The sequence below is a fragment of the Mustela putorius genome, unplaced genomic scaffold, assembly GCF_011764305.1.
Source record: "Mustela putorius furo isolate JIRA1106 unplaced genomic scaffold, ASM1176430v1.1 tig00003858_pilon_pilon_pilon, whole genome shotgun sequence".
NCBI classification, from domain to species: Eukaryota; Metazoa; Chordata; class Mammalia; order Carnivora; family Mustelidae; genus Mustela; species Mustela putorius.
The window spans coordinates 23473118-23479725 of record NW_025422010.1 but is presented as its reverse complement, the minus strand read 5'-3'; the positions used below and the strand labels follow the sequence as shown (position 1 = coordinate 23479725).

The 6608-nt window shown below is 36.6% G+C and overlaps 1 pseudogene; it reads left to right on the top strand.

Annotated features, from left to right (window-relative positions):
* Positions 1 to 2005: 2005 nt before the first annotated feature.
* On the top strand, positions 2006 to 2195 carry LOC123387667 (annotated as a pseudogene).
* Positions 2196 to 6608: the final 4413 nt, after the last annotated feature.

The following is a 6608-nucleotide window of genomic DNA, read 5'->3' as shown; positions in this document are numbered from 1 at the left end:
TAAAGAAATGCAAGGAGACATGTTCACTTTCTTGTGGACTGCTGATACCCTGGGTCACATAGTATTTGGGTAGAATGATTCAGGCCAAGAAGAAGACTTCTTCATAGCCAAGAAGATGACTCAGGTATATTTTGAATGTTTCATTGTGCAGTTTATGCATTTCAGTTTTAACTCAAGCCACCCTCAGAATAGTTTCTCCTTCTATTCTTTCAGAAGAAAAGGCAAGAGTTTTTAATATTTCTAAAAATGTGACATGGGCAAATACTGCATTGTCCTCTTCCTAGTTAAGTGCATGAACCTGAGTCAGCAGCCTTTTCTTGCATCTGTCATTTTGGAGTTTTCATCTGAAATCCTTTCCACCGAATCTTTAGTGAAGGTGGACTGACTTCAGGTCTAGAGATCATTGCATAGGTTTTCTCCAAATGCCAAACTTCCGACGAACCTTATTCGTTCTCAGTCCTATCCCTGTGAAAGAGTCTTGCTTCTTTGCTTGCTTTCAAGGTTTAAAACAACCCAGTTGTTAAAAGCTGTCCTTTTCTTTGATCTCGGAACATTTTCTTTCCAGATCATCTCATGTGCTCTGTAACAGTATGAATTACCTTCTAACCTTTAGGTTTCTTATTACCTATATAGTCAGTGGTTATTTTTCATACACAGAAATCAAACATCTCTTTATAGTCTGCCTTAGCTAAGTAGCTAAAGCATATAGTCAGTACAGAATGATGAACTTCGAAAGAGAGTATCAGTGGTCAGATGAGGGCCACAAGCCTCTCTATCCAAGGTGTCATTATATTATTACTAGAGCCCATAATATACCTCCCTATTCTGTTCAGCACTTCATAGACTTGCAAAGGCTGATTCATGCTAATCAAAATGGCAGGACACTGAAGTATATAAACCATATGGAAAACTTAGAATGGGGATATGCTTTTCTCATGATGGAGAGGAATACATCTACCAGCTTCCCTGAGAAGTGGACCTAACTAGAGCTGCCTAGTGAGTGGAGTGAAAAGGCAGCCTTAAGGCATATTTCAGCAAAGCTATTCTTAACCTGTTGAGCCATCCATCATTAGAGATTACTAGAAGAACCAAAAAGTAGGTTTTATTTTGGGACTGGATAAAGTCAACGTTAGGCTCTTCACCCTCATGCCCTATTCCTGAGGCTGACTGTCCCCCTTTTGTACATTTTTTTTCTCCAAATGGGATACAGTTGTATTCCTGCCTTAAAAAATCATAAGCCTCTTACAAATCTGCTTTCCCTCTATGGTATTCAGGTCTCTAGCTTCCTGAGATACAAATTTAGAGAACCTCCTGGGGGTACTACTACAAAGCCAGATCTTGTTTATTGTTTATAAGCTTATTCAGTTCCTGGGTGGGTAGCTGATCTTGATGTCTCCATAGTCCGCCAACATATAATTAAATACTAAAGTAATTATTTGCAGGCTAACAAAACACATATACTTTCTAACCAACTTTTTTAGTGTTTTGTAAAATAGAAAAATGAAAGTATTTGATGCAAATACTCTAAAGTAGTGAAACTGGAAAATACAGAAGCTAAGCTATAATTCTGTAGATCATTGGTCATTAACCAAATAAGCTTGTTTTGTGGAAATTCCTCCAGTGTATCCCAACTGCTAATTATGCAATAGAAATCTGACAAGGAATTCATTGTCTTATGACATAATTTAACGTATTTTGAGACTCTGAAAGTGTTAGAAAATCCTCTCTTATTGAGGCTATTGGGTAAAAGCTTTAGATTCACTTATTAGGATAGTTTTCCATGACTCTTGTAGGAGAGAATTTTCCTCTGCCCTTCAAGATTCTTCTAGCTGAACTAAGAATCATGTTGACATAAGACAGACTAAGAGTAGAAAATAATTTTGTACATCTCTACACAGAAATGGACATTCCAAAGACAGACAAAATGAGGTATGTCACTTTAAAGAGAATAGAATTTTCTACTGTCTTCAATCTCTGCACCTTTCACAAAACTTCAAATAGCGCTATGTTGGGACAAAGCATCCAGAAGTTTACAACCTCTGTGTTCTGTAGGAGCCACTATGAGGAGGTCCCAAGGAAGAATTGGCCATTTTCAGTGGAAAACGAGTGGTGATTACTAATTATGATGGCTGGGTACTTTGGATCTGGATTTGCCATACCCTTTTACAGTAAGACACCAACTGCTTAAGAAATAAAGGTGTTTTAATTCATTAAACAGATGTGAGAAGGAGCATTTTAAGAGGGGTGATCTCTTTAGAAAATGGACCAAACTTGAATTCATAATAGATATGTTTGTAGATAAAGGCATGAATCCTTAATGTCTCTCTTCTGAAACATGGAATGTAGTTTACTTTTTTACTTGGGAAATATTCCAGTATTTGGTCAAAAATTGTGTGTGATTTAGCTTATTTCTTGGTTTTAAATTTTGAGATTTTTATTTAATTTTTGATTATTAGGTCAGACCTTGTTGGTAACTTGTTATATTAAAAATTGCAAATTGGAGTCCCTAGGTGGCTCAGACAGTTGGATGTCTGACTCTTGATTTCAACTCAGGTCATGATCTTAGGGTGGTGGGATCAAGCCCCACAATAGGCTCTGTGCTAGTTGTGGAATCTGCTTGAGATTCTCGCTCCCTCTGCATCCCCCCGACTATGCTCACCCTGTTGTGTGTGTGTGCGTGCTTTCTCTCAAATCTTTAAACAAACAAACAAACAAACCAAAAAACACAAAACAAAACAAAACAAAACAAAAAGCTAAGGATAATGGGGGTATAAAAGTTTGGGACTTGAAAGGGAAAGAATGAAATTTATAGGAAGATGAAAAAAAATTTTGGTCTTTGTTTGCTAGCCCTTTCACAAACAATAGGACAACAGGATTTTGAGTACAGTGGCCTTGAGGTTTTTTTCCCTGTCTACCAGATGTAATTCTCATCATAATGTAGTCCTCTATGCTAGAAGCTCCTTTCTTGGAGCAGGCAGTTGTGAAGGAGGGAAAGAGCTTTTCTTGCATCTGCCGTATTTTGATTGTTTTTAAATCAAAAATAATCTTCATGCTGAGGTGTCCCTTCTTGAGATAGCCTGCCCTTGGCCTCTACACTCATAATCACTTTTCTCTTTCAACCACATCTAGTGTTTTTCCAGTTTTCTTAAATGTCAATGCCTAGAATTGAGCAAGTATATCATTTGGTCTGCAAGTACCCTCTTTTGACTTCAAGGCTCGTGTGTGTGTGTGTGTGTGTGTGTTCAATACATAACACTGTTGGTGCATTACAAAACTGATGGACTTAAACTCAAGGTACTTCTTACAAATCCTGATGACAAACCAAGTTGCCCTGTCCTAGACAGGCACACAAGATTCCTTTGATTCTAGGTGTGATATTTTCCATGTATTCTTGTTATGTCCTTTTATTGCGTGGGTTTGGCCTTACTCTCTCAGGATGTTTTTAAATTCTTATTTCACTATGTAGTGTATTTACCTTGGTAAAACATAAGGAGGAAAAAACAACAAAAAAGACCCAGGTCTTCTATACCTCAAAATAAGACATTGATAAAAATATTATATTCTAAAAGGCCATATAGAGGATATGGTGTCACAATATCGGGTTGTATTTCATGAGTTTACTTATTCAGTGTTCACAGAAGTCTGGTACATGTTATGCATTGTGCTAAGCCTTGTGGAGTCTTGGTGAATAAATGAACAAGGTCTTAGCTTTTATGAAGCTGAGGTTTTCATGGAGGAGATAGAAAATAGTGCGGTGGGAAAAAGGGATTGGATAGAACATGACTGAGTTGGGCCGGTGGCCCTCTAATTTAGAGATAGTTCCTGAATAGGTGGCATTTAAACTAATGCCTCCAGTTTGACAAGGAGTCAGCTATTCAAAGAGCTGCAAGAACATTCCAGGCAGAAGGGAAGAGCAGATGCAAACAGGAAGGAAGGAGCTTGATTAAGAATAGAAAGTCACTAGCATGACTGAAGCTTAGTGAACCAGGAGAGAAGTAGGTGGAGCAGACCATGTAAGACATTGGAGATCACAATATGGAGTGCAAGTTCTTTTTTTTCTTTCTTTTTAGATTGCCGCTAGCTTCTGAATAAGTCTAATACTAGTAAATAATCTAACAATACTACTATTCAAGCCACATTTCTCCATGTTGTTCACGAGAATATCATGAGAAAGTATCAGATGTATGGCAGAATCCTGGTTTACTCTGTTGAGTTTTTCCTGACATATAATTCAAAACAAATAAAAAAAATATCTTTAATATTTTTAGTGAATTGTTAGCTTGCTCAGATCTTTAAAACAACTTGATGAATACATTTTAGAATTGTATCAGAGATTAGAGTCAAATTGAACAGTCTATAATTTCTAGAAGTTGTTTTTGAAACTCGAACCAAAATTTTTTGCATCTTCAGTTTATTCAAATTTCTTTCACCCCTGATTGCACAAAGATGACCACAAATACTTCCTGATTGAACTTACAAGATGGTTCAATACTTGGCAAGATAATTCACTCTATTTAGAGTAACTAGATTTTATCTCACTGCAAATACATCAGAACTTGTTCTGGTTCATTATTCTTTAAGTCTGGAGGCACTTTCCCTTAATAAAGAAGAGGGGAGCAGAATAATGAACTGGCTCTGTCCCCTCTCTCATTTGGCAACCTCATGTGTCCCAATAGTTCACGTCATGGCTACCAGGCCAATGTTCCCTCACCTGGTGTTAAGCATTGCTAACATGATTCCAAACAAAAGTCCTCTTAAAGTTAGCAGCAATATTTTCTTGGCAAATACTTTGGAATAAAGAGATTCCTGAATTCCTAGATTAGCTGTCTTCAGAAAGACAGGTATAGGGTGTTTCACTTTCTTTGCCTGCTTCTGCTGGTTAGTGGCAGCCCATGATGTGGAGGAAGTAAGAGAAATGGCATTGCAGTTCCTTTTCCAAACTGGGTGCAAAGGGCAGGCAGTGATGTGTGCTGAACTCCTCTCCTGTGTAACCATGGGAGCTGGAAGTAGTTGGCTAAGACAGTTCACTTTCTGTTTGGAGGTTCTAACCTTTGTGGTTGACATCAGAGTGAAACAAATCTGTATTACAAAATGTAGGTTAGACTTTCAAGTCTTTCTCTACAAAGCTAAAAATGAAGAGGACTACAAGTTACTTAAGTTATCTGGCCCCTAGTTTTCACACCTGTAAAATTAAGAGGTTGGAAAAGTAATCTGAGACTCTTTCCAGCTATAATACTCTGTAAGAAAATTGTTTTAAATCCTGAGTAGAAAGTTTGAATTATCTTTGCAGAAATTGAGGCAGAGCTGTGATGCTTATTTTTTTTCATTCTTCAGCAATTTTATGTATAACTTAAGACACTAGAAAATTGGATCAATTTTCTTTTGAATTTTCAAATAACTTTAAAAATACATCTCATCAGTTAATATTCTCTCTGCCATATAAGGTGGTATTATGTTAGATGTTAAAAATGACCAAAACTCACATGATCATTTGTAAATCATTTTGCCCATTGAAAGACTTTTGTGATCCCACACTTAGTTTTCTTGCAGTTAAATACTATAAGAAGATATTCACCAAATCCTCAGTCTTCTGTGTTGCCCAGTTTGAATAAACAATGCATCTTATTGCAACAACATTTTCCACCAAATGATACATAAATGGATTCTTAAGCTGTATAAAACTTTGGGAATATCTTTGCAAAAAGGGTGCCAACCCCTTTTTTAGATGTTAGTTTCTTAAGTTGAAATACACATTTTATCTAGAGGGAAAATAAATTGCTACCAACATCAATCTCAGTTGAACTTTATATGCTTTTAATCCATAGACTTAGAAACAAATAGTCCTAGAATGTATATCAGATAAACTAGATGTTAAAGGTAAAAGTATTCATCTTCAGTCTCAATTTTTATGGACTATTTGGTTAAACATCATCACTCAGGGTGTTCCTGATCTGAAATAATGATTAGGATTAAGTTTCCCAGAGAAAATATTCAGTCTTATTTGTACCAAGGCTTGAAGAAAAAGTTTGAAAGGCAGCTAAAGGTTGTATTAGGTGATATTCTGATTTGAGGGGGTTTGTGTAGCAGAGTAGGGGAATTGGGGGGATGTTGTGGTGGAAGAAAAAGAGACTATGAAAACGTTCTTTTTCTGTTCTTCAGGTATTAGCTTCATCTCACTTTTATGGATGCTTTCTTCTGAGTCTCAACCAATCAACTTCTAGAGTAATGTCTTTGAATACTGAAAATTTGCAGATGCTTCATAAATTATAGAACAGATTTTTCTGGTAGGCAATACTGAAGCAGGATATAAAGGTTTTTCAATACACTTAAATAAATTGATGGGTTAATTAATTGTCCTAGAATGCCTGAAATTCTGAATTTGGATGAATTCAGATTCTGATCATTGTTCCCACCCCAAGGACAGGAATAGGAGACCACTGTCTGTTTTTCTTAAATTTTTTTGTAATCTTTAAGAAGCAGTACTGGGAACACAGAAGTTTGGTGTTAGTGTAAAATAAAATAGCATGCACTGCCCTTCTCCAGCTGGGTTTGGGCATCCACATATCATTATTGCCACCACCACTACTCAAAAACTTGTATGACTACAT